At 31.4% G+C, this 27,499-nt stretch overlaps 1 long non-coding RNA gene and 1 other non-coding gene across 3 annotated transcripts; one reads left to right on the forward strand and one right to left on the reverse strand.

Moving 5' to 3' along the window:
* Nucleotides 1-1,363: 1,363 nt before the first annotated feature.
* Nucleotides 1,364-6,899, forward strand: LOC110856062. 2 transcript variants are annotated; one of them, XR_004836208.1, is made up of 5 exons: nucleotides 1,364-1,563; nucleotides 1,678-1,769; nucleotides 4,903-5,036; nucleotides 5,178-5,247; nucleotides 6,745-6,899. It is a non-coding gene; the product is annotated as an uncharacterized LOC110856062 (transcript). The 2 variants fall into 2 exon arrangements; XR_004836207.1 differs by lacking the exons at nucleotides 4,903-5,036; nucleotides 5,178-5,247; nucleotides 6,745-6,899 and having other exon boundaries at nucleotides 1,376-1,563; nucleotides 1,678-2,889.
* A 17,809-nt stretch (nucleotides 6,900-24,708) lies between these two features.
* LOC118437608 lies at nucleotides 24,709-25,464 on the reverse strand. The gene is made up of 4 exons (XR_004836206.1): nucleotides 25,328-25,464; nucleotides 25,110-25,196; nucleotides 24,990-25,015; nucleotides 24,709-24,894 (listed from the first exon to the last, which is right to left on the reverse strand). It is a non-coding gene; the product is annotated as an uncharacterized LOC118437608 (long non-coding RNA).
* Nucleotides 25,465-27,499: the final 2,035 nt, after the last annotated feature.

The raw sequence follows: 27,499 nt of genomic DNA on the forward strand, positions 1-27,499 counted from the left end.
TTTTGCACTATAATTATTTATACAGGGTTAGCTTGCCATTTTGTGTCAAATATTTGCATAACACGTTATAACAGGTTGAGGAAATGTTTAATGTAGTTTGGCAGTTTCAATGTTCCATTATTAACGGAGGCAATTTACTGAGGCCATTGTAATGTTATAAAATCCGCGAATTTTGTAAAATTACAAACTTTTACAAAATTTTGCAATATTTGTACAGTTGCGGTTCGTGCCAAATATTTGCATATGTGAGTAACACGTTGTTACCGATCGAGAAAATGACATTATAGCAGTTTCAACTGTTACTCGTTAAATTATATATAACGATGCAATTTACGCATTGATAAATTCATTCATATCTTACACAAAAATGTGTAGGGGAGGGTATGTAAATACACATGTCCTTAGGGGAGTCGGCAATTAGCCTTTAATGTGCTACCGCCGCTGGCCTGGCTGTCTCTATTAATGAGTAGTCTGGTCACCCCACATAGTACATACAATAATACAATATGTAAATACATTCTGAAACGAATCCATTATATACACACGTAATCTTTAAATTGTATATCTTTAGCGACGCGAGTAACTTACTCGTATGTGATAAATATAACAGAAACCTTTCAGATTCGGTAAACTTTTTTGGCATAAAACAACTGAACGGTTTTAAAATTTTAAGTGTGTTAATTGATTCATTTTCAAATTTTTATATATTTTTTAATCTGTTTTAACAAATCCTTAAATTTTATTTTGTAGATGGGAAGACTATGTTGAAAGTTTTTTTAAATACTTTTTTGAAACACTTAATTTTGTCGGTTGCTAATTAAATATTTACATAAGCGAAAAAGGACAAAATCCACTTGTGTACGTTCAGTGCATTAATTTAAATTTTAAAATTCCTCCAACTTTACTAAATATGTGGTGACCCGACCAATGTGCAAAGACAAATGTGCAAACGACAAATGTGCAAAGACATTTGTGCAAACGATAAATGTGCAGGCAGACAAATGTGCAGCCCGATAAATGTGCAAACGATAGATGTGCAAACGATAAATGTGCAGGGAATTATCTCTAATCATCACGTTTCCACTGCACCAACCTTTTTACTCATTATGCTTAAGGTACATACGCTTACTAAAATAAAATGTTTTGTTGGAATTTTCTAACAAATAATACAATAATCTAATATATTTATGCATGGGTTCATTTCTTACTCGGTTTATTTTTATCCCTATTGTTCATTTCTTTCCACTACACCAACCTTTTTACTCAATAAACTTCCAGTCCATATTTAATACACGTTTCTTGGTATTGTTTCCTTTATTCCACTTCTTGGAAAACTGAGACTGAGGTCCTATAAAAGGCCAGTTTTTTTTGGTTTGAACAACATTCGAGTTCTCCTGTTCCTCTGACGTTCAGAACCATGGCCCAGTCTCCACTCTAAGAAATTGAAACCCGAAGTCCTGGATTGATAGTTTTTCCATCCGCCAGTGGCAAAAATTACGCAGCTACTCTGAACGGATTTTATTACGTTCATCATTCTTCCGGTCTCCAGAAACACACAATGCGGTGAGTTTGTAATCTCTATCAGCTAACTTAGGAAATATTACATGGCGAAGTTTCACATATTTATGTAACGATTTTTTCATTAATTGACAACCATTCTGTTTTCTGCGTCTACAGGTGTACCCGACATCACAAGGGCTGCCACGGGAAGATTAACTTGACCCCATCCTATAAATCGCTGATTTCGGAGACAATGACGGAAATATGTAGTAACATAATACTTTATTTTTTAATCCTCTTTACTAAAATTTTTCCCCCATTATCAAATGAATTCGATAAATACGCTGTATTCCTCTAAAAAACTGAATACCAGAATTTGCAAAATAATCGGCCTTGTAATACGTCATCAATACATTCATCGACTAAAAAATGAAGACTTTCTCCTCCATTCACGGAAGAAGAAGAATTCGTCGTCCGAGTCCATTTTATTCCAATATTAAACCCACATAAATTTTATGGTGGGTCGGAATTAGATTTTATTCCGACCCACGTCCAATTTGATCCATCTCTTGGTTACCGGGTTGCCCTCCCCGTGAGCAAAATTGGATTTTAATAGGACGAGGAATCAAGGAACAAGAGGAGAGGAATGAATGGAGAACAGGACAAAATTAGAATTTCGGTGAAAGTCGACGGCACGATTTATTTATTTCCTTTCTACTTTCACCTACCGAGAACATAAATCAGGTACAAATCCGGACCAGACGAGCACACTGTGTTCTTCGGATGCTGCTTTCACCAAAATATACATTTCGACGAGTAATTTTGTTCTAGAGGATTTTAAATTGGGGATGAAATGAGTGAAAGTACGTGTACATAAAGCCATTAAGTCGGTCGCATTGGAGGTGCATTAAGTACTCCCTGATTTTACATGGAGTGGAGAATTACTCACTGGGGCGATGCAATTTGCGAAATTAGTGAGGAAAAGGGGTACTCAGGAGGAAGTTATCAATTTAAACCTTGTACGATAAAGAAGTTATCGAAAATTTTGTTACCGTCAGGTGATAAATAAGTACATGAAGAATAAAGAGAAATGGCTGTTAAATTACGAACTTTTCGTATATCGAGGTTGACAAAAGTTTTAAATTATCAAATACTTGACATTAGTATGTACAAAATGATTACATTCCATGAAAAAAGTTTCCCTGTTCAAAAATATTGCTTTAATATGAAATATTAAAGCTTCTTAAAAATTTGGTTTTTATTTGAATATCGAAAACTCCAATTTTGATCGATAATCTTTCTGTAACATTTCGTTCGCTTGCATTACAAATTGTTATCAATAGCATTAAAAATTGTTATTTTGCCTTGTTAAATACACATTCAACAACCTAAACCAACAACCATGTACAATCTGTTTAATATATTTAATTCGACTATATTTAAAAATTTTTGCTAATGGAAGCAATATACTACGTTATTTTTTAAATTAAAACTTAACACTTTGTTACCTTTCGGTGACAAATAAAGATATGAAGAATATAGGGAAATGAAAATCCAATGAATCGGAAGTGTGCTTAATGGCGAATTTTTTGTTTTGAAAATCGTATTTAAGAAAATTCTTGTCATTTCAGAAAAGTTATTAATTTGTTTCCATTCGGTGACATTTTGTTACCGGAAATCAATGAAAATTACTAATTAGTAATACCAGGATCTACATGATTTGCAAATCGGACAGAAATTGGAATCTCAAAAGTATCGACAATTTTTTATTAAAATTCATGGGAAATTTGTATTAGCAAATCGTAACCAACGCGGTAAAGCTCACCTATTCTGCTACAATTATGTTATACAACAATTTATTTTGATGTTTTCCAGTCCCCAAAATATTTTCCCATATTGCAATTACGTACATCCATTTTCTCTGGGATGAGCACCCCCAAGATTTTAATTTGGTGAATGCACCCGTCCTGAAAACAGAATTAAACTCGAGGACGTCACAAAGCATGATTGTTTCGTGTTATGTATGGCTCTCGGGTTATGATGTGAACCCAATTTGGTGTAAATACGTTTCATCCACAGAGAGAGAAAGTTGGATGGAGAGGAGCGTAAATTTAGTGAAGATGATGAAGTGGTCGAGGTGAAAGTGAACGAGTGTTTGTGTGGCTGACCAGGTCCATTCATTTGTAAGGACGGAATTTGTGTGTTGTGTGGGTTGTTCTGTCTGGTTTTTGAGTGGTGAAAGCGAGATCAAAATTTACAATGGTGCAGAGTAGTGAAGGCTAGAATGGAAATTTGTAAACTGTGAATTATGCTCAAAATATCGCAAATTATGGATCCATATGTATGGTCGGGTCCAGCTATCATCTTTTCCATATCAATTTTAAAATATTGGTTTCGGATTTTCAAAATTTTATAAAAATCGCCTAATGATAATGATATTCTACTATGGGGGCTTAATTAGTTAGGGTGCGGGTTCATGTATTTTACTGATATTTATATTTTGTAAAAATTGGTAAAATTATTTTCAGCGTTAAAAAAATTGGCTTCGCCTGCATCAACATTTTTAAGTGACAAGCTGTCAAAAATTTGCAGCAATAATGGAATATAATTTAAAGAAAATTAAATTAAAGCGTAAAGCGTAAATTCTAAAATACAGAAATTTTACAAAATTTAGCTACCATGCATTATTTCTTTATTTAAAAATGGATCTCGAGAGGCTGATATCTGATAATTTAAACCTGTTATAATTTCCTAAAAATTATTACATTGGGCGTCAAACTAATTCTAAAACCTGAAATACTAAAAAGTATATATGTAAATTTCATTTTTCATGTCTTTGCAAATAAACAATATTAGAAATATTCGAAATATGTAATTACTTATAACGGGCAAGCCTGTTTATGTGTAATAACAGAAAACCTTTATAGATTTGAGTCGGTTAAAGGCGAAAAATTTTGAACTTTGAAAAATTTCAATTTTGTATAAATCAATCTCTGGAATATATTTTTTAAATATTTTCAGAATTTTTAAATTAAGACTTTAGTGACGATAATTTATATTTTTAATTTAAGACAATTTAGGGCTGAGCATAATAGATTTCATTTAAATGTGTTTCTTACTCAGAAGAAATTTTTAATGAATTTTATAATTTCGAACAATTTTATTATTACAAACTTTCAGAGGCAAATTGTTTCCTCCGATATAAAAATAATAAAAATTTGTCCATTTCTTAAAAGTAATTGTTTCTTGAAATTTCACAAAAATCATAGGTTTTTAGTCAGAGTCTTATTGAATAACACGCTGAGTAATTAATACTTTTTACTTTGAAAAAAGTATTTAATTTTCTTGACATTCCTGAAAAATGTAATTCAGGACATATTAATTGATTTCCTCGATTTTCAGGTGCTGCCAACCGGAAATATACGCTTTCTCCCGTTTCCCATTGACAAGTTCCGACGTTCACTTTGGGTCGCTTCAGTGCAAACTAAGTAATCCGTCGGGAACAATTATCAGTCCGGAAGTCGTGGTTCGCGCAGGTAAGAAATCCATGAGAAAAGTGAAAGGAAAACTTTCTGGGGAAAACTTGCACAAAAAACAATGAGTTTTTCTCCCCAAACTTTGTGTCGTTATGTCATTTTAATTGGAAATTGTGTTCTTCATGTCTGGAATTCTTGCAGTGCTGGACACCCCGTTCCACATCGAAAATTCGGACGTGACCGTGATCCTGGGAAATAATGCCGTTTTACGGTGAGTTTTATTCTCTTCTTGTCACCAAGTTATCTCGTCATTTACCAAATTATGGGACATGTGATCACATCAAATTGTGAATTATTTCACCTCTAAACGACTCACGTCAATCAATCAGTGTGTAAAGTTTGAAATTTTGTAAGAAAAAAATAATGGAGGCAATTCATGCCGTCTTTCTTAACATTATAAAATTCGAGAAATTGTAAAATAATTTTACGAACTTTTACGAAATTAAAAGGCGCCCTTGTAAGTATATAACAATTTGTAACTCAATTCTCCTCAGAAATATTTGTTAAATTTTCTAAAAGTTTCTAAGTTTACAGAATTTACTGATGATTTCACAATATTACCAAGGCCTGGGTGAATTGCCTCAATGTTTTTGGAGGAATTTACCTTATCAACATTTCCAAAAAATTGAGAAATTTCTTTAGTTTGAGAGACCTCAAAAATTTTGTTTCAAAATTTTCATATTGTCAAGCTCAAACGCCTTTATTGAAATAAATAAAAAATGTAGAATTACAAATAGACAAAGGATGACAGAAGACAAAAGGAATAGTGAATCTTGAGGTTGGTGTTGTACAGTGTATGCAAAAAGGCAGCCTTTTTGCTATTTCTTCATGCCTTTTTGCCCTTTGGCATTTTTCAATGCCCTTTTGCCTTTTTGCGCGCCTTTTTGCCTTTTTGCCTTTTTGATGCCTTTTTGCCTGTTTGATGCCTTTTTGCTCGATTTTTGGCGATTGAACCTGTTTCTTGTCGTTTGTAACGTATTGAAGAAATTAGAGAATATATTTAATATTTTTGAATTGAAATTGTATTGGAGAGTCCTGGCTTTCATTGATACTTCAAATTAGTAGAATACTTTTCCCTAGATATTTTTAGGCTTGTTTCTACATTTTCATCAGCTTATTTAATCTAATTTTGGGCTGAAGATCATGTTTGGGAAAAGTGTAAAAACGCAATGAATATAACTTTCACTTTAATTTTATCACTGAGTTTTCGTCTCATCTCTCCCCAATTAGCAAAAGGGCAAAAAGGCAAAACGGCACCCATTTTTGTGGGGCAAATAGGCAAGAGGCAGGCAAAAAGGCACTGCCTGGCTTTTTGCTCTGCACACACTGGTGTTGTATGAGATAAACCACATTTGTGACATGCCTCATTTGTCCGTATTTAAATAAATGCCCAAAATACCTGGCAGGCATTTTTGATTTTATGCCATGGGTCTCTAAATCAATTTACGAAATTTAACGTGGGTTTATATTTCATACTTGGATTATAACATTAGCGAAAGTTACCAAGAAGCGAAGTATAAATGCACCTTTAGACCAGTAATGACAAACATAACGACACGATTTCCTAAATTTTTACCCTAAATGGGTTCCAAAATTTGAGTCCCAATTTGGAAAGACTCGTGTTCAAATTTTGGCGAACTTCGTCAAAGATTTTTACGAATTTATTGGTGGAATTAAAATTTGGAATTATCTTTTCAATTTTCCGCAGCTGCCTCGTGCCTCCCGAGCTTGTTGACTATATAACTGTGACTTCCTGGGTGCAAGATGGATCACTCAACATATATCCTAACTTCCAGACAGGTCGGTGGTTTATGTACTCACAAGTATTTCCTTGTATTCCCACTACTGCGAAAAATATTTACTGGACATAGTTAATTTTGCAAATTTATTCCACTACAAATTTATTCCAAATCGGCTAAACTTTGGGGGAAAAAACATAATGAAATTATTATGCAACAGTAACATTTTTTTCCTTTTTTACTCTACTTCAACAATTTCAAACACACGGGTTATGTATTTCTTATCTAAAATTTATCTTTGCAACAAATATTTGCAAAGGTATATGTCGTAAATTTTATTTGCAAAAATTATTTATAGAAAACACTACACAGGTTTGATTATTTTATGTAATGTTTTTTTTTTCTTTAAGAATCAAATGAGGTTTCCAGAATTCTAGCATGTTGCACCAAATGTTTGAAGCAAAATTCAAACCCTAAAACATTATTAACAAAAATCGAGGTCGAAAACCAAGGTCGCTCTGTATCGCTTTCCAAAAGTGGAAAAATGAAAGTTTCCATTTTTCAAAACTTTGCAAAAAATGTTTACCAGAAATGTTTAATTTTGCAAATTTATTCCAACTCGGAAAAAATGAGGAAATTATGCAACACTAACATTTCACTTGTTTTTTATTCTCCTTCCTTCGACCATTTGCAGCCACACGAGTTTTTTCATATCTAAAAACTTTGAAACACATATTTGGAAAAGATATACGTCGTAAATTTGATCTTCAAAAAATTCTTTATCTAAAATATCTATTACACAGATTATAATGCTCCTCACTAAGATTTTTCTTCAATTCCTATAATTCTTAATTTCTTCAATTAATTTCTTCAATTCCTAATATAGTCAACTCTTAACACGAGTTTCCTAAAAATCACAATTCCTAATATAGTCAACTCTTAACACGAGTTTCCTAAAAATCACAATTCCTAATATAGTCAACTCTTAACACGAGTTTCCTAAAAATCAGAGAGCAAACGCTGGGAGATCTCCATTCTTAGGGAGGAGAGACCCTCTACATGTCATCTTCAGATCTTGATGCCCTTTTGATATGTTGGAGTACCCTATGAGTCTACTAAAACCCTCAAGTGGTTTGATGCCATGGCCCCATTTGCGCCCGCCACTCCCACTCAAAGGTGTAAAAAACACGAAAAAAGCCCTGTTTTCATGTACTTCAACTGTCACCAAAAATCCAACTTTGCTCGGATTTTCATAAAATTTACATTTTTGTGATCCCAGATACTTATGTAATCATATCCAATAACAATCTCAACTTTATTGAAATTTTCGAATAATTCATGCAAATAATTCATAATTTTGGAATGTCAAAAAATTTCGAAAATTTCAAAAAAGTTGAGATTGCTATTGGATATGATCACACAAGTATCTGGGATCACAAAAATGTAAATTTGATCAAAATCCGAATAAAATTGAATTTTTGGTGGATTTCTGAAGTTGGTAATTTTCGTGGTTTTCATCCCTTTGAGGGGGTGTGGCGGGCGCAAATGGGGCCATGGCATGAAACCACTTCAGGGTTTTAGTAGACTCACAGGGTACTCCAACATATCAAAAGGGCATCAAGATCTGAAGATGACATGTAGAGGGTCTCTTCGCCTAAGATTTTTCTTCAATTACTTTAGAAAAAATGTTCCCAGTATTCTAAAAATGTTTGTACCCCGTAAATCTTATTTACAGAAATTGTTTATCACAAAACCTGTGTTTACATATACAGCACCCCTAGATTTTCAAAAATGGACAAGAAAATTTTTTCGAAAACTTAGCAAATTATATTTACCAGAGATATTTAATATTGCAAATTTATTCCATCACAAATTTATTCCAACTTGATGAAACTTCGGAAAAAAATAATGAAATTATTATGCAACACTAGTATTTTACTTGTTTTTTATTCTCTTTCAACAACTTCGCCCACACGGGTTCTTATCTAAAAACTTTGTAACACATATTTGCAAAGACATGTGACGTAAATTATATTGCAAAAAATTGCTCACCAACAGCGTTGCACAGGTTTGAATTGCATGAGTGGTTTTTTTCTTGAGAAAAGGTTTCCAGTATTCTAAAATTTTGTTAAAATATTTGCAAAACAAATCACACCATGTACTTTTTTCTTACAAAAATTGTTTATTATATCATCATTTTCATTACTACAGATTTTCAAAAATGGACAAGTGCAAACTTCCAAACATGGCAAAAGATATATTTGCAAAAAATAAGGCACTCTTGGCACAAAAAAAACCGATGATGCAATTCCCCACCTCGTCACAATTTTACTTTCACTCTAATTTTATCCTGGGTCATTTCGTCTACGAGATAAAAAAAATTGTCACACAATAAAAAATCGAGAGAGTGGCGGAGAAAGTTTTTTGAGTGGAAACCACCTTTTTCATGTAAAAATTTTTTTGTCACACTTTTTCTTTCTTCTTTTTTTTGCAGGGAAATGGCTCCTGCTGCCGTCTGGAGAGTTGCACGTGTTCAGCGTGGAGGAGTCTGACGGGAGAAAGGTGTGGGCGTGTCGAACCCTGCACAAACTGACGAACGAGGTGATGACAAGTGAAGGGGCGAAAATTGTTGTCAAAGGTAAGGGAGTCCTTACTCTTTATGTGTACTTTTTCCCCGTGGAGAAAGTCTGATCTTGTAGGCAAATAAAATTCGGGTATCAATCTTTTCCTCCGACTCCAGAAACTGTTAAGTAAGGAGAAAAACGTATGTATTATGGATTCGACAGTCGTCATATTTCATGTGTTACTTAAAACGGGAAGATATCATAAAACGACTGATTGTCCAAATTGATAACATAATTTTGCATATTTACATATTTGCAAGCATGTTAATATGCAAAATTCCAACCACATATTTTAAACAAAATTTTTGACGTTTTAAAAATCTAGAATTGTTGTGAAAGGTACATAAGTGAGTCTTTTATTGTGTTTGTACTTTTCTCCCCGTGGAGAAAGTCTGGTCTGGTCGGCAATAAAATTCGGGTACCAATCTTTTTCTCAGACTTCGGAAAGAAGTGCGTAAGAAATCAGAGACAAAAAGTGTCTATCACGGAACGGGCAGGATCGTAAATAGTGAAAAGACATAAAATATAAATCTGCAATGTGTATTCTCATTAATTTCATAATTTTGAAAAGTCTTATTTCACAATATGGATACTATCCTATAATTTGCTTTTGCGTATTACTTTTTAAAATTTGAATTGTGTGTGTACATTAAAAACTGTTCATCTGCAGACCAGTTTTCAAATCTTTTAAATACCAAATTTTATAATAGTTGTTTTAAATACTTATTAACGGAAGTTAAGTTTCACAAAGATTATTGAAATTATATGCAAAACTAAACTTGGCTGGATTTTATGAAAGCTTCAAAACAAGTGAATATTTAATTTACAAACGATGTAAAATTACTAATTCATGCATAAAAAATTGTTAAATTTCATTTACTTCAGTTTAAATTTAAATATTCATCTGCATCGATAATTTGCAATAATAGTTCAATGCTATTCTACGAACTTCTAGTGCAATTACAATTAGTTCGGGTTCTATAATTATAATTATTTATCATTAATTACTTTTCCTCGAGTCATCATAAACCATTTACCTCAGGCATGTATTCGCAACATTATTTCTAAAACGAAATAAAATCCTAAACTTTTCGCTTTTTTTATGTTCAAAATTCACCATCATTTTGAAGGCCAATTAAACCTTTAATTTTAATTTTCTATTGAAAAATTCTGTCAATCGGCGAGGGAGAGTGTAGAATTGAACGAAACGAGATTTCATCAAGCTTTCTCTCATTTTCCATCCGGAGAAAATAATCCGTGGTAAAATCTCTGGGGAATTGAGCAGTAAAAGCACACAAATCCTTAACAATTAGGTCACTTCCCTACATTCATGTAGCGAACTTGTTGCTGCTGGCTCGTCGGCTTATGGTTCGCACGGATGGATGGACGGCTCGATGTGATCGCAGTGTTCTGGAAGTGCTCACTGAAATTGGGAATTATGCACAAAATAGAATTCGCTAAATTCAGATTGCAAATATTATTATCGTCAAATTGAACATTTCCGGCTGTAAACGTGACTTTGCAAATCGTGTGAAAATTTGTATTATATTAAAATGAGGGCAACCTTATGAAATGTTAAATTACAGGGTACATTATAAATATATAAGTCGCTTATCAGTAAAGTGAATTTTGCAAAAATTCCTTCTATATAAACTTTCACAAGTTTTTTTAAAAACGAGATCTTTTATTAGCAAAAATATTTTTCTATACAGAATTTGACATACATTAACCCTAAATTAACCTAGCCACAAAAAACGAGTTGAAATTTACAAAAAACCTTAAATATAGCGTATAACTATCCAATTATTTCCCTTAAATTTAGTACAATTACTTCTTACTTATTTTACTAAAATTACTGTGATCGGTAAACAAACTTTTGCAAAGGTGCTTGACAAATCTATACCAAAAACCAGTACAAATTAAAAAACAAACTTAAACATGACGTGTAACTTAACCAATTTTTACAAATGAAGTAAAACGATAAACGATGGGTAAGTTAATAATCTTTTTAATAATTTAGAAACTAAAAATTGCAAAATTGAGAAGTTCATTTGATCTGCATAAAAGTTTGTGATAGATCTGGCATCTAATTTTCAAAATTTTTGTAACTTTGCTACCTTGCTATCTTCTAGAAACTTACACCCGGTAATAATTTTGTTACCAACTAGTTTCAGGACAAAACTTTTGTATTTATTTTTAAAAAAATAGTCGAAATTACTTTCGAAATTACATTCTCCTGGGGAACCCTGTCTGCCCCAAAACTGGATTTGTATCTAAGCAGGACCCCTTCAACTCCGGAGTCTGGAGGGATATTTTAGCAAAAGTAGCAACAGACGCTCCCCAATTCTGCACACTCAAAATAAGGTAGTAATGAATCATTACCATGCGGAATCACTATGTGTCTCTACCAGGTCAGTTACGATTTGTCGTAGAAATGGTAATAATAAGTTCAGGGAAATTCAAATTTAATACATAATGGATACTACATAATGGATAATACATAATACATACTTCCTTTCCTGAATTTCCCTGAACTTATTGTTACCGTTTCTACGACAAATCGTAACCGACGTGGTAGAGCCACATATTCATTCCGCATGGTAATGATTCATAACCTTATTTTGAGTGTATCCATTATGAGTTGCAAGAGAATTAGAGAAAGACGAACTCTTAAAGTCGATGCAGGAAGGATCTAGTTATTGGTTTGTTAATGTGAGTTTTTGAATTTTTACAAAAAGGTGTCGACATCTATCAACTTTTGATAAATTTGAGTTGATTTAAATAGATTTGGTTTATTAAGATTTGAATCTCGTTTTAGCTATACATAATTAAGGGATAAATTCTATGCAAGGTAAAAATATGGTTTCACTTCCCTAATAATTATTTATTGTTTTTCTATCTGCATAGTTTCAAAAAACTTCAAATACATTTGGGAAATTTTTCAAATTGATTAGTAACTTCCGTAAAATCTGAGATTAAAAGAAACAATTTTACAAACTTGTACAACATAAAAATCCCAAAAACATGTCTATCTCATTCGATCACATATCTATTATGGCTTTCAAGTGAATTAGAGAAAGTCGAACGCTTAAAGTTGAAGGCGGAATGATCTAGTTATTGGATTTGGTAATTTTAGTTTTTGAATTTTTACAAAAAGGTGTCGACCCCTATCAATTTTTGATAAATTAAGAGTTGATTTAAATATATTACGTTAATAAGATTTGAACCTAATTTTAGCTATACATAATTAAGGGATAAATTCTGGGTTTCACTAGCATAAAAGTTATTTACTGTTTTAAGTAAATACATAATTTCATAATTTAAAAAAATTTCAAATATACCTTGAGAATTTTCAAATTGATTTGTAACTTCCGTAATATCCGCGCATTTTGTAAAATTGCTTTACAAACTATTACAAAATAGAAAGACGCCCTTAATCTGAGAAAATTTGCTAAAATTTGTAGTCTAATTTTCCTTCGAATTATTTGTAAGATTTTGCAAAAATTTGTAAGTTTACAGAATTTACAGACTTTACAAAGTTACCAAGTACTGCGTGAATTCTCCTTATTAATTTGATCAATTCATCCTATTTTCCTATCTTAAAAAATAATTGAATGCAGTTTGTTCAAATTTCCCATATTTTCTGACGACACACTCCTTGTCGGCCCCCTGAAACGTAAAGACTGCCGCGGTGAAAGTAAAGCGAAAGTGATGAAGCATTTCATTTTGGTGAAATGTCGATCTGTTTACTTAATATTTTTAGTACCTACTTTCCCCAAAAAGAGGTGCGAAAGGCCTGGACGACGACGGGCTAATTTGATTTTGTGGGAGAATCCACTTTCACCCACTTTCTCTTCGTCGAGCACCTGTAGCACCACCGCTTTCACTCCACTCTCCGAAACAAAGAGGAGGACAGGCTAACAGGCCGTTTAGAGAGCACTTCAATCAGTTTTGCACACAGAGACACATGTGATGTCACTGCACTCGTAATAATTGAAGATGGAAGGCTTTTACACAAAATTCTCGTCTTACCGCATACAAATTTCTTATTAACACTAGTGATTTAGCATTCGAGGAAAATTTCGTGCAAAAACTTTAACCGTAATCTGACAGGTATATATTTTCGCTAATAATTTCCCGAGAAATTCAATTAATTATTCCATTTATTATGGAGCTAGGATTTAGGCTACATTGGTTTCCGCGAAATTAAATTTATTTATAATCACCCGAATTAATACGTGATGGAAAATTTGAATTTCGCATAAAAACAATTTAGCAACGGAATTACTACGACAAATTTGAAAATTCTTTTAGTAATGGCTACACGTTGTCATTTTCTATCTTTTATCACTAATTCCACAAAATTGTGCGACTTTCAAAATTTTACGATCCCATCTTTAAGCGTGTCATAAATATTATGGCCATAAAAAAACTGCTCCCACATTTGGAGAGAAAGTCGAACATACGGCGGACATGTAAATATTTTAACACAATTCTTCCTTTTTGGGTCATACGCATAAATATTTTAGCCAATTTTTACACCAAGATCATTACATTACGTAATACGTAAGGCAGCGTTTGACACTGGTGAAAATTGAAGTGATGCATGTGCAAAAACCTAGGGAAAAATTATTATCTTCCTTTTCACTCAATATTCACTCGCGTCAAGGACTTAAATTGTGGAATTAAAGAGAATTAAGGGTTTATTTTGTGTCGCTACTTATTTATTATGTTGTTTTTCCGTGCTCCATTTTGGGTGAGAAACTGCAAACTCTAAAGCATATACATTTTGCACGCTAAAACTTGGTATTTTCGAAAAATTTTACTGCATCTCAAATTTTGCTTGTATAAAAATTGGACAATGCTGTTTCCCAAAATTTGTTAATTAATATTTTTACTAAAAAACGACGCCATAAGTTTTTTTCTTCATTGGCTCATTACATGCGCCAAAGCACTAGGTGAAAGGTTTCGTGTGTTAGTGAGAGTGTAAGTAAAAGAAAACTTGATTAATTTTGAAATCGAAATCGGATTAATAATTACATTTGAGTGGGAAACTGCACATTAAAACTTAGTTGTCCCTTTCGTAGGACAAAGTTTTACAATATGTTTTTAAAATTTGGCCATATCTTTTTAAAATTGTGCTTCTGCAAAAATTTGGGCAATATTGTTGTCCAAAATTGTTTATTATCGACGCCGAAAGGGGTTTTGTGGAAAAACTCAATATTAATCAAAATTAACCAGGTATATAGGTTTCCAACCTTGATCATTCAAATTTTCTAAAAGAAATCGAATTAAAAATTTAATTCTGGTTATAGTCTAATAAATGATGAAAGTGAAAAGGGCAGAAGATACACAAGAAAATAATTTTTGTTGCCCTTTGGGGAAAATTTGTATGTTCAGATGTTCTGTAACTCGGTAAACTTCACAAAACTTGTAAAACAAGAAGTATTTCTACAGTTTCTAATGATTATGCTGTCAACTCCTAACTTGACAATATAATGGTATCACAAACCTTATAAAATCTAGGTCGGGTATTTTTTTTGTCCAAGTTTGTAAACTCGCGGTGAGCTTTACAAAGATTCATGTATAAACTTTGCCATTTACAAGGTTACAAATTCCACTATTACGCAAAAGTTACTAATTTGAAATATAAGGGAGCCAAGGTTAGATTTGAAGTGCACAATTTTATTCCACCACAATTATGTACAAAAGTTTATGTTGCATAATATGTGATGTAGATTTTAACGCGTTGGAAAATTGGATAAATTTTGAATATTTTTCATGAAAATGAAAGCGCTTAGAATGCAAAAATTAAAAGATTAAAAAATTGGGAAATTAAAACTAAAATAGATTAAGATTTTTATAAAAACTAAAAACTTACAAAATCAAAATCTTACTACTTCTGTAATACATTACAATATATGGAGGACATAACCTGAAACTTTAAGCAATTTATTATACTTTTAAAATAATTGCACATGGCGTTGGACTTAATCAAAATATATTTGAAATAAAAAATATTGTTGCATAATATTGCAAATTTTTGTCAAATTTTCAGTAATTTCACCTCTTGAAATTAAAATTACTTTTGGAACTGATGGCGTAATAAAATAAAAGTATTTGGAAGGTGTGGATCATATTTATGACTTTATTACATAAATTTATCTCTATATATACGCGTTCCAAACTTGTAAATTTACACAGTTTACACAAAATCTCCATTGAATGTCATCAATGAATTATATAGAAAGTGTTTATTTTGTGCGGGGAATGACTTTCAGGGTAAAATTGTAGCATAAAAATTTAGATTATAAAATTTCTGGAAATTATAATAAATGTATAGTACAGGTGTGCAAGGATCAACTAAAATCTTGGTGTTGTAGCTTGTTATTATTTTTCACAATAATTACACATGGTACTGAACTTGTTCAAAATTTATTTGGATACCCAAATTAATATGTTGCAAATTTAATTGAATTGAAAGTAATTTCTGCCTTTGAGATTAAAACTATTTATTTAAGGAACTTGTAAAATTAAAATGGTTGTATAATAAAGTGTAAATTTAGTATAATATAAAAATGTAAATTTGTCTAAAAAGTGGAAACTTGAATAAACTAAATTTTAGTTTCAGCTTAAGTAACTATCGTGGAAAAATTGTGAGTTTATATAACTACCTGGTTTAATATCGAATATCATGGAGGTTACAAAAATTAAAGGTAAAAAAAGTTAAATCTGTTGTATCTCGATACCAGAAATTAAATATGTATTAATAATCTGTTTTTTTACTAATTTTACACTGAAGATTGATTCATTGATCGATTGATTAAAGCTTCATTCAAGTGTCTAACAAACAAGTTTAGAGTAAGAAATTATGCTTTTCCACAAGTGACGCATTACAAAAATTTTGTCACTCGTTTATTTATTAGATAGTATTTTATCCAAATTTGTACTAACCAAAATCATTCTTTGAAAAGGGGTATAGTTGAGATTTTGCGTATTTTTAACTTCTTTTATTATGCTTAATTTTTGTAATGTGGTAATAATTTGTTACCGGGCGTCCACAATACCTGCATATAATCGATAAATCAATTTGATAAAAATTTATCCGCACGCGGTAAATAGCAATTTCTTACGTAATTGACATTTTAAGTGACAAATATTTGCACAAAAATTCAAATTTAATTTTATTGACATACTTTCCATAATTTTAAGGTTGGTGAAAATGTTGATATTTTTAATGCTACATATATTTAGTTTGCATACAAAAATTGTCAAAATATTTTTGGCAACAGAACATATTTTTTGCATTAAATACCATCACCTTTCTGCAACACTTGTCTCTCAAAAGTACAAATAAGTATCCATGCTTTCCCGGCTTTACTTACACTGCAACAAAATGCAAAATCACGGAGAGGACTTTCTCCTCAAAATAAAGATAAACTGGTTTCGCCATGATTATTATCTCGTTCCAATTTCCTCGTGGAAAACATCTGCCCCAAATTACTCGGTCAATCACTCCGTTTAAAATATTTTGGGGAAAACATCAAGACACACAAAATCTCCTCGGGAATATAAAAAAGAGTCATAGTAAAAAATAAATCTTTGCATTAAACTCGACTAAACCTTAAAATAAATACTTCCCACTCGTTCAGGTTTTGCTATCGGTGCATTTTATGTCGTCGCGAGAGACGGGATCGACATCCTCTCTCGAACAGCGTTTTTTTCTGAGGTGAGGAAAGTAACCAAGGGCTACCCTCACGACAGAAAAGCGCATGGTTACGGCGAAGCCAAGGTATGCTTTCAAGACAGGGTCCTAAAACTTCTGTCAACGCTACAGCTCGAACGGTTGAATTTAGTGAAAAATTGTTGAAACAAAAAAATCAGACAATTACAAAATCTAGTGTCTTTTCATCTTTCTCGTTATGAAAGTCTAATATTGCAAGAATTTTAGGACCTTTGAAACTTTAAAATGAACCGGAAATTCAATTTCACCATACAATGATCATGCCAGTAGCTGATTTTAGTGTCCGGGCACTGATTACGCATCATTTAAGATACGTTCGAGCAAAATCCGTTGAAAAATGAGAAACTTTTGATGGAGGTATCTGCAGCCGTTTACGCTGCTTAAAATGCATATGATAATTGCACCTTACCTATCTTATTGCTATTGGTAACCAATAAAAAATCCCACCCAAAAACCAGAAAATAAAACTACAATTAAAAAACAGCATTCTTCGGTGAGGGTGCGACTAAAAACTTTAAAACAAGAGCATTGAGCAAATTTTAAAATTTCATATTACCAACTTTTGCCTCACCGTGGGCCCAAAATGATTACGTATTTAAATGAAGGCCCATGGTGAAGCAAAAGTTGGTAATATGAAATTTTAAAATTTGCTCAATGCTCTTGTTTTAAAGTTTTTAGTCGCACCCTCACCGAAGAATGCTGTTTTTTAATTGTAGTTTTATTCAAGGAAAGAGTCGCCCAGGGATTCAAAAAAGGTGGGATTGTTTCCAAAAATGTATATAAAAATGTAGAATATAAAGAATTGAGGGACGATCTGTAAATAGAATAAGAGGAAATTATAAAGTTTGCCCAATCGGCTTATTTAAGGCACATTAAGAAATTATATTAAATTATTATACACAGCTAAAATTTCAGAATCACAAAATATGTAATGTTTGTTTCCCAAAATACACATAAAAACAAAATGAGATGCTATTTTAGTCAGGAAGAAAAAAAACCTGTAAATTTTATTAGCTTTTGTAATAGAAAATTCTCAAAACGGCGTTTTGGATTTCAAAAAACTGTTTTAAATTTGTATTCAAATATATTTAACTTCAATCCTTCAAAATAACAAAAACCTGAAATATACATGAGTAATCAATTTATTTTCAAAATAAAAATGATCAAAAAGATGTGTAATTTTCTCGTAAAATAAATCTTTACCTTAGCATCGACTAAACCTTGAAATAAATACTTCCCACTCGTTCAAATTTTTGCTATCGGTGCATTTTCTGTCGTCGCGAGAGACAGGATCGACGTCTTCTTTGGAACAACTTTGTGTTCGGGGAAAGAGTCGCCCACGGATGCAAAAAGGGAGGGCTGTTTCCCAAAATATAAATAAAACTGTGGTATTTTCCTTTAGTCAGGATCATTGAAGTACGCCAGGAAACCTATATATTCTAAATAAATTTAGCATCGAAGAATTCGAAAATTTCTCAAAACGGCGTATTTAAGATCCATTTAAATTTCTACCCCAATAAAATTTTTAAATCAGAAAACTTGTAATGCAAGCAATTAAAATTTTCAAATGGGGCTAGAATTTTATAAAATTACACATTTTTTAGACAATTTTAAGTCACGAAGTAAATTTTGGTTGTTTACTTTACATTTCAGGTTTTAGAATTTTGAAGCAGTGAACTTTATTTGGATATAAATTTAAACTATTTTTGAATGTATTATAAATACGCCGTTTTGAGAAACTTACCAATTTGCTGATGTTTGTCAATATTACAGATCCATCAACAGTAACGAATAATGATGATTGTGATAAACTTCTATAAAGCCAATCGAAATCAGAAATTCGATTATGAAATTCAATAAATTTGAACTTAACGAAATTAAGCTTACTTACAAATTTAGCATAAATAATACGAAAAATTATTTTCGTAAATTATCTCCTCAAAAAATTCTGAAGCTTTGACACCAAACCTACATGTACCCTACACTCTAAATAAATTTGATTAAAATTTACTCAATTTTGAGTAAAATTGCCACCAAATAGTTTTGCTCAACCTTGAGTAAATTTTACCTTTCTCAGGGTAAATTTTGCTCAACAGTTGCTTTGGTGGCAATTTTACTCAACTTTATTTACAGTATACTATTCCCATGTAGTCAAAACCTTCGTGCCAAAAAAAAAACTTTAGACAAAAGGTGATTAGACATGGTTTTGACGAATTCAAAGTTGAATATCTCTGGCAGGGGGTTGAATTTTGGACTGATTTTTGGCGAGTTATCAGATAATACTCTCAGAAAGATATTTCCAAAATTTTGTAGCGATAGCTTCATAAATGCCCCCTCCAGTACCCTCAGAGTTGGAAGGAGCAAAAAAAAACACTTTCCAAACTTACGTATTCATATATCATGATAACCAAAGAGGTCAGAGGTGAATGATTATTAATATTATAACCCCTGATAACCATTGCATGTAATAGTAAAAGAATCCGCAATGAATTACATAAGATGGCCCCTCCAGCGTCGCTGATATTTTTCCATGAAAAGTGATAAATAGGACAGTGCACCGGGAAATTGACCTGCTGACCTTGAAATCGGACCCACTGGGTCAAATGAAGATTGAGGGTAAAGCTGAAAGTGTCCTACGTAATATTAAATAGAACAGGTAGGATTTTGGGTAGCCAGTTTTGGAGAAGGACCCGAGCTAATCAGCTGACGCCGAATCCTAAAAAACTCGTGAACTTATTTTTAAAATTAATGGTCAAATCTTGTTGAAAATAAATTTGTATAACTTTTTTATGTCCCCTGTGGCAAAACTATTTTACCTACAAGGTACAAGTGGCAAAATAATAAAATCACCGCGTTTTGATTAGTTAAAAAATTTTTAAAGTTCCGTTTCAATTTCCAGGAGAAGTTTTATAAACATTTTATAGGGTTTGATGAAAACTCAGTCCGTGGGGTGTAACCACTTATCAAAATTTTGTCAAAAGTACTTACAGTGCAATATACTATATATACGTTGAATAAAAACAACGTTAGGGATTTTTAAAATCAAAGTCGTAAAATGTGGGGGCCTTTAAACTGGATAAGTTGCGGTCACGAGCGCATTCCATTAGGACAAGTTTAAAATTAGACTACAAAATGGACTTAAAAGATAAGCATGAGACAAAAATTGTTTTATATAGTGAAAAGCATGCTGAGTCCCTTAATAATAGTCGCAAAGACCATTTTTGCATCAGGACCTAAGAAAAAAATATTTTCTTCAACGCCATTTTGTAAGAGTACTGGTTTGGAAAACTAAAAAAGGACACCTCTCCAAATTTGACCTCGCCTCATTTCGCAGAGTACACAAAACCGGAAGCCAGATATGCTAACCTATAGTTTGAGACATGGGCTTTCACATAAAAAATGCTAGAAATCTCTACAACTAAAAACCATTCCGTAATTAAGGTTTGAATTCGTCAAAAGTAGTCTGATCGCCTTTTGTATTAAAGCATAAAAGTTGCATTTATTTAAAATCTCATGAAATTTACACCATTTTAGAAATATACATTAAAAATTCATACTGAACAGGGGTAGATGGAGATGAAAAATCTATGACGGAGTTATTACCCCTTAACTAGTACTTCACGAAAAACTTTGGTAGTGGTTTAACCTCACATGCAGGAAGAACCACGCCAACTGATTGAATAAATAAATCTGTACTTTGTAAAAATAAAAATCGGGGAAACTTGGAATTATTAATTAATTTCGAACGAGCGGTGTTCAAAGTTTCCCCGAATTAAATCATCATCTATATTATAAGCTGGAAATGTTTGTCTGCAACGGAAGTGAAAGTAATTTTCCGTGACGGAAGTAAAACTGGAAAAAGTTTCACTTCCTCGCCAACAAGCATTTCCAGCTAATTATATAAATGAATATAATAAAAAAATAATTTGTTGGAATTATGAAAAATCCGACTTAATTTTCACGAAAATCAAATCAAAGAGGCTCTCGCCCGGCGGGAGACGGGCTTATATGCTAGTATTTAAATAAATATTATTTATTTTCCAGTGGTGAATTATTACGCTTTAATCTTATATACAAAATCCGTTTTTTTGTTACTTTTTCCAGAACCTACTGAGGGACCACAAGCGGTGCGAATATTGGGGGAAAGGGAGACAAGTTTACGCGTTCGCGCCGGTGAGGAAACGTACCTGTCCTGTCACGCGGAGGGAAACCCGCCACCGTCTTTTTCGTAAGAAACTCCCATTTAATAATAGCTTATTAATTAGGCTAATTATAATTATTACATATTTCTATAATAAAATCATTCTGTTTCAAGTTAAGCATTAAAGTAAAAAAAAGAACTAAATACGCATTCCAATCCTGTAAATTAAATTTGCACAATTTTTAAATCCTATTTTTCATAATTGTGTATCATTTATTTTGAAAAGCAACAAACTGCAAACCTTTTGGAGTTTTCAAATGATACAAGTACAAAAAATCTTGCATCATCTTTTTAGTTTAAATTTGAAAAATCACAAATTTTTGCGTTTACTCGAAATGAATTCCAGATAACCAAAATCCAATCTTTTACTAGTTCTAAACGAAAAATAGTACAGATTTGTATTTACGGCGTTACGCTCCACAAATACGGCACAATTTTACTTGATCTTCACTATTTATGCAGAACATTAAAATGATAAAATTAGCTTAAATTCATGAGAAATTAAACTTTTACAACAATTTTTGTGACACAAAATTATTTCCGTTTAAAATTTATGTCACGTGCAAAATTTATTTTACATATGATTTGTTTGAGATCTCTTTCAGAATACAAATGAAATGAAAATACAAACAGCACGTACATATTATATTTTTATATATTTTAAAAACTGCAAATTTTTTCGCGTTTACAAGCAAACTTTTGTAATGAATAGGCTCTGAAGAAATCTTTTTCATGTTTTAAATTAACGAAAAGTACACATACGTATTAACGGCGTTACGCTCCACAATTAACTCCAATTCTTACTTTATCTTTACGATTTATGTTAAATATCATGATAATAAAATTATGTAAGTTGAATTCGAAACAAATAAAACTTATATAACAATATTTTTTGGCTAATTGTTTACTTCCGTTGAAAATTTATGCCCATGTGTAAAAATTTATTTTATGCATTATTTATTTGAAACCTCTTTCAGAATACAAATAAAATGAAAATACCAAAAAACATGCATTATGTTTATTTATTCTGAATTAATTGACATTCATTAATATCTTTGAAATTTGCAAGTCTGCAATCTCCTTGCATTAATTTTTGAGTAATACCTATGTGATGAGGAATAGATTTAACTACACAAAGAAATGATTTCTCGGATAGAAATCCTAAAGGGAAAAATGAAAACTACCGGATGTGTAAATCCTACATAGGTATATTGCTTGTATTAGATAAAGTTGCACTTTTTTAAGTACTTGTAACCATGCATGTTCACTCAATCAATTCATTCAATATTCAAAATTTGAATGAATATTGAATGAATATTTTATTCTAATTTTTGAATAAATGAATATTGAGTGAATATCTATTCAATTCGTGTGAATGAATAATGAATGAATATTTTTTTCATCATTCATTTTTTACTCAATGCTTATTACATAGGGAAAGTTGAGAAATTCATCTAATACTTGAATTTTGAATAAAATGAATAATGAAGGAATGGTGAATAACCAATAAATGTTTATTAATAAATGACTATTTTTTTACAAATTATGAATGAATATTTTTTTCAAGGCTTTGAATGAATAAATATTTTTTGAACATGTATGCTTGTAACTATTTTTCAATTAGATTTAACCCATCCCAATGCAACCAGGAAACGCATCTTTTTTTAAAACAATTTAATAATTTAATTTTCTAAATTAAGTCTTAATGACTGTGAAGTTTGCAAAATAATAATGCACTTTAATATGTTGCATGATAAAAATATCCATAATATGATCCGTGTATTTTCAAATTTTTGACGAAAATACAACAATACTAACTATCTACGAGTTGTTAGTTGAGAAACTCAAGTTTCAAAAGAAGCAGGTCCTTACGCCGAAAACAGCTTAATTAAATTTAAAAATTAGCGATTTCATAGTTACTGTAACAAATAACATTGCTGCTTATTTCTCAAAATTTTAAATCCTTCCTTGTCCAGAAGTTAACACATGAAAAATTCATTAAATAATAAGTAATTTCCTGAAAAAAATTGAGTTATATTTTTAACATCCCTTCTGATAGATAAGTATTTAGTAAATTCCATGATAATGGAGTGATTTTGAACTTATTTTAAGAAACAATAACGTTGTAACTCAAAATAAAATATGCTTTACTCAAATATTCAGATTAAATCGGGCCTTTTAACAAAATTGTATAGAGATGATAAATTTCCATCATATTTTTCAAAATTCAGTCGAAACATGTAACAATTTCTACAGAATTTTATCTTTAAATTAAGACAAATTTCTCTTATTTATTCCCAAATTTCAGGTGGTACCGAGAAATTGAGGGTGTTTTATCCGACCTTCCTCCCACGTCGAAAAGGCCGCCGTCCTCGCCACCGAATAGCGTGGTCCACGTGGCGCAAGTGCGGCCCCAGGACGCGGGCTCCTACCTCTGCCGCGCTAACAATTCCCACTCCGTCGACCAAGCCGTCATTCAACTCGTCGTTTACGGTAAGAAAATCAAAATTATGAAAGATAAATTTGCATGAAAGTTTCATATTGGACAAATTTCTGCAAATTATTATGAATTTTAAAAATAAATACTGAATGCTCCAGAGTCATAAATTTTCATGAAATTTTCATAATGGACACATTTTTGCAAATCACTTCGCATTTTGTTTTGCTCTCGTTAAAAACGGATTTTCGAATACTGTCCAACGAGCTTTTACACATAAAAACGAAAACGAATCCAATTAGCGTGCTGAAACGTTACTGCACATTGAATATTTTTTTAAGTATTAGAAAATATTAATTGTGGAAAATAACTTGAAGTGAGAACTTCATATTTAGTATTGGGCAATTTGCCTTTATCAACGACTGCAAGTTTTTCAAACTTTTGAATAATAATTATATCGGGTTAGATAAAATTTATCAAAATTTACAATTTCAAATCTTTCAAACAATTTTGAAATTTTAAGGTAATTTTTTGTAGTCGAAATTAGACGTTGCTTATCAAAATTTTTGAAAATTGTGTATCATAATAATCCAAAAGATCTGTCTTCAATTTACAGTGTTTCTTTTTGTGCGCACGAAATTATTTTTATGCATGCACTCTTAGAAAAATCAATACCAGATCAATACCAGGCGGTATTCATATGTGACTCTACCGTTTTGGTATTGATTTAATACCAAGCGGTATTATTTTGTATTTATACCGTCCTCGTATAAAATTGTGACTTGCGGTATTGATTTTTTTGCATGATGGTATTGTTCATTAATACCGTGGGGTAGGAATCTAAGACGATGCGGTATTAAATGAGTAAATGCGGTATTAACGAGTGATACCATACGTTAAGAAAAATAACGGTTTAGTACGGCTTGGTATTGATCTAAACGTTATTTATTTGATACAATTACAGCTTGTAATCTACAAGTAAGAAAATTATAAATGACATACATAAATAAATATTTACATAAAATGGAAATTAACCAGATTCAATATAGTGTAATAACTTAATTATAAAAATAGCTTACACACAATAATGTAGAAGAGTTAAGCTGACTGGATCTACAAGGACAAGTAATTAAAAAAATAAATTGTAAACAAGTCACATTTTGCGATATTTATTTTACATCAATTTTTTCGAATTAAAATTATCTTACCTCCTGATTGGATAGGAAATCTGCCACTGAAACAAGTAAAAAGCAAGTTGTCAATTAGCTGAAATTTGTATTTCTAGAATATCTACACACGTCTATTTTAGTTTAAATTGTTGTACCTACATATTTGTAAATGTGTTCACAGCCTAAAATTATCCTGAATCCTATATTCGCGACCGGAACAAGGAATTGGCTAAGTCAATGAACCACCTAAATATAAAAGAATTAAATTAATTAATATAAAGCAGGAAATAAAGCAAAATTGGTGATTTAAAATTCTTATTCATTAATATAATATGTAGCAAAAGATAAAACGAAATGACAAATAAATTTAAGCTTACCTTCTAGTAACAACGTGTCAAAGTTTCTATCGGAAGTACTCAATTTTTTCCCCTCAAATAATTCCCCAGCAGAACTAATTTAGAAGAACTTATTTTTAAAAAGAGAACGATTTGCAACTGCAAGTGACTAGTTTGCAAATCTCGCGCACAAGTCTAAAGTCTATAACGGACAGATTTGAGACTGCGTAAACGTGGTATAAAATTGGTACAGGTCAGTATTGATGTTGTACCAACTCGGTATTACAAGTTAATACTCTCCACGTACAAGCTCGTGGTATTGATTTTTCGCAAGATTTTAATACCGAATCATGCCTGCGTGATAATACCAGCACGACGGTATTAAAATTTTTCAAATATCAATACCCAGTTTCTAAGAGTGTGCACGGTGCATAAAAATGCATAAAAATGCATATAAACGCATAAAAATGCACGAAAATGCATGAAAATGCATGAAAATGCATAATAATACATAAAATGCAACTTATGCAAGGAATTTCATATTTTAAGGAAATTTTATATTTTCCTACTCTGTCAAATTGGAATTTGTACACATATCGAATAACATGAAATTATTATTCGGCAACAAAATTTCAAACAAATTACAAGTATTTGTTTTGCAAGCCCGTATTCAACCGTACATAAAAATCGTCATGTTCATTCATTTTCATTTTCAAAACTTTAATTCATTTTTCGGATTGAAAAATGAAAAATATTTTTACAGTAAAATACTAAAATGATGAGGAAAATATCTTAAATACACATCGATTCCTCCTTAATCGAATCTTTAGAAAAATTGCATTATTCCAATATTATTTGCACGTAAATTATTTTCGTGCATTTTCATGCACTTTTTTGGATTTTTATTGGGTGTTATTAAACCTTTAAAAACATTTTCGTGCACTATTTTCGTGCAGGTGTTATTTAACAGCAGAAACACTGTCAATTTATTGCTGAGAGAGTGAAATTGTTTTACCCGTTTTCAATTTTACCCGTTTATTAATTTTCGAATTTTTGATTTGCTTGCACTAAAAACTCGTAAATTATTCGAATGTTAAAAAATGCATACATCTCAGGAAATTTTAACTACAAATAAAATAATTTGAGAAAATTAAGAAAATTAAGTATCAACGAAGTGCTGATAAGTTTATATTTTTACGTTTTAAGTTCGTAATAATCGCAAAATTTCTTTGTCACGGGTAATTTTGCAACTTTTCTTATCGGTGAAAGTAAATCTATTGACAGAATTTTCGTCTCTGAATGTTATTCAGATTATAAATTGGTTGCATTTTCGGGCGAATTTCTAAACTGTGGGCAATTTTACAAGTTCTGTATAATTACTTCATAGTCACTTTCCTTAAAAAAATTAGGAAAAAAATAATCCTTAAAAAAATTGTTCATTTCATCAAACTTCATAATCACAACATCCCATCCATTACAAAATCTAAAAAAAAAGTCTTAACAAATGCCTTTCTCGACTTGTAAGTGAATTTTCGATGTGAAAATGAATCAAAAGCGGTATCAATCCGAGTTGAAGAGGAATTCGAAGTGGGAGAGAAAGTCAAAGTGAAAGTGGAGCAGGACAGAAATCGTTTTATTGTTGAAATAAATAAATTTGTTTCGAGATGAAGTGAAAGTAGACCCGAGGGTGCGATATTTGCACCAAAATGAAATAAACTCCCTTGCACTTTCTCCATTTGGGTGGAAGTAGGCCTCATGTAGCCGGCATTATTGTCTGTCTGTCTGTGGTCGTAATTTTTAAATGCCGCTATTATTTTTTTTAAAGTTTAAAAGCCTAACTGATAATTTTAGATGGATAGGAGTTTTGATCCTGAGAATGAATTTTATCCTAAATAGCTAATAGTTATTTTACCGTACTCATATTTATATTTTCACACACATGTAGCACAACAATTTCAAAATATTTTTACAATTTTTTTAATATTTCAAGGTTTTCAGAAACATTTATAAAAAAAATTCTCCTATTATTTGATAAGGATGTAAATCTTTTAGGTAGTTTTTCAAAATTAATTATGCATATATTTAGTAAATGTGTGAGACGAATTTTTTTGCGGAAATAAATTGGATCATAAAAAAGAGTAAAAAATTATTGAGGTAAAAAACCTGTTTACAACTAATTTTAAAATGGGAATCAATCAACCCTGAATAAATTCA

Source organism: Folsomia candida, unplaced genomic scaffold (genome assembly GCF_002217175.1).
Source record: "Folsomia candida strain VU population unplaced genomic scaffold, ASM221717v1 Fcan01_Sc014, whole genome shotgun sequence".
Lineage (NCBI taxonomy): Eukaryota > Metazoa > Arthropoda > Collembola > Entomobryomorpha > Isotomidae > Folsomia > Folsomia candida.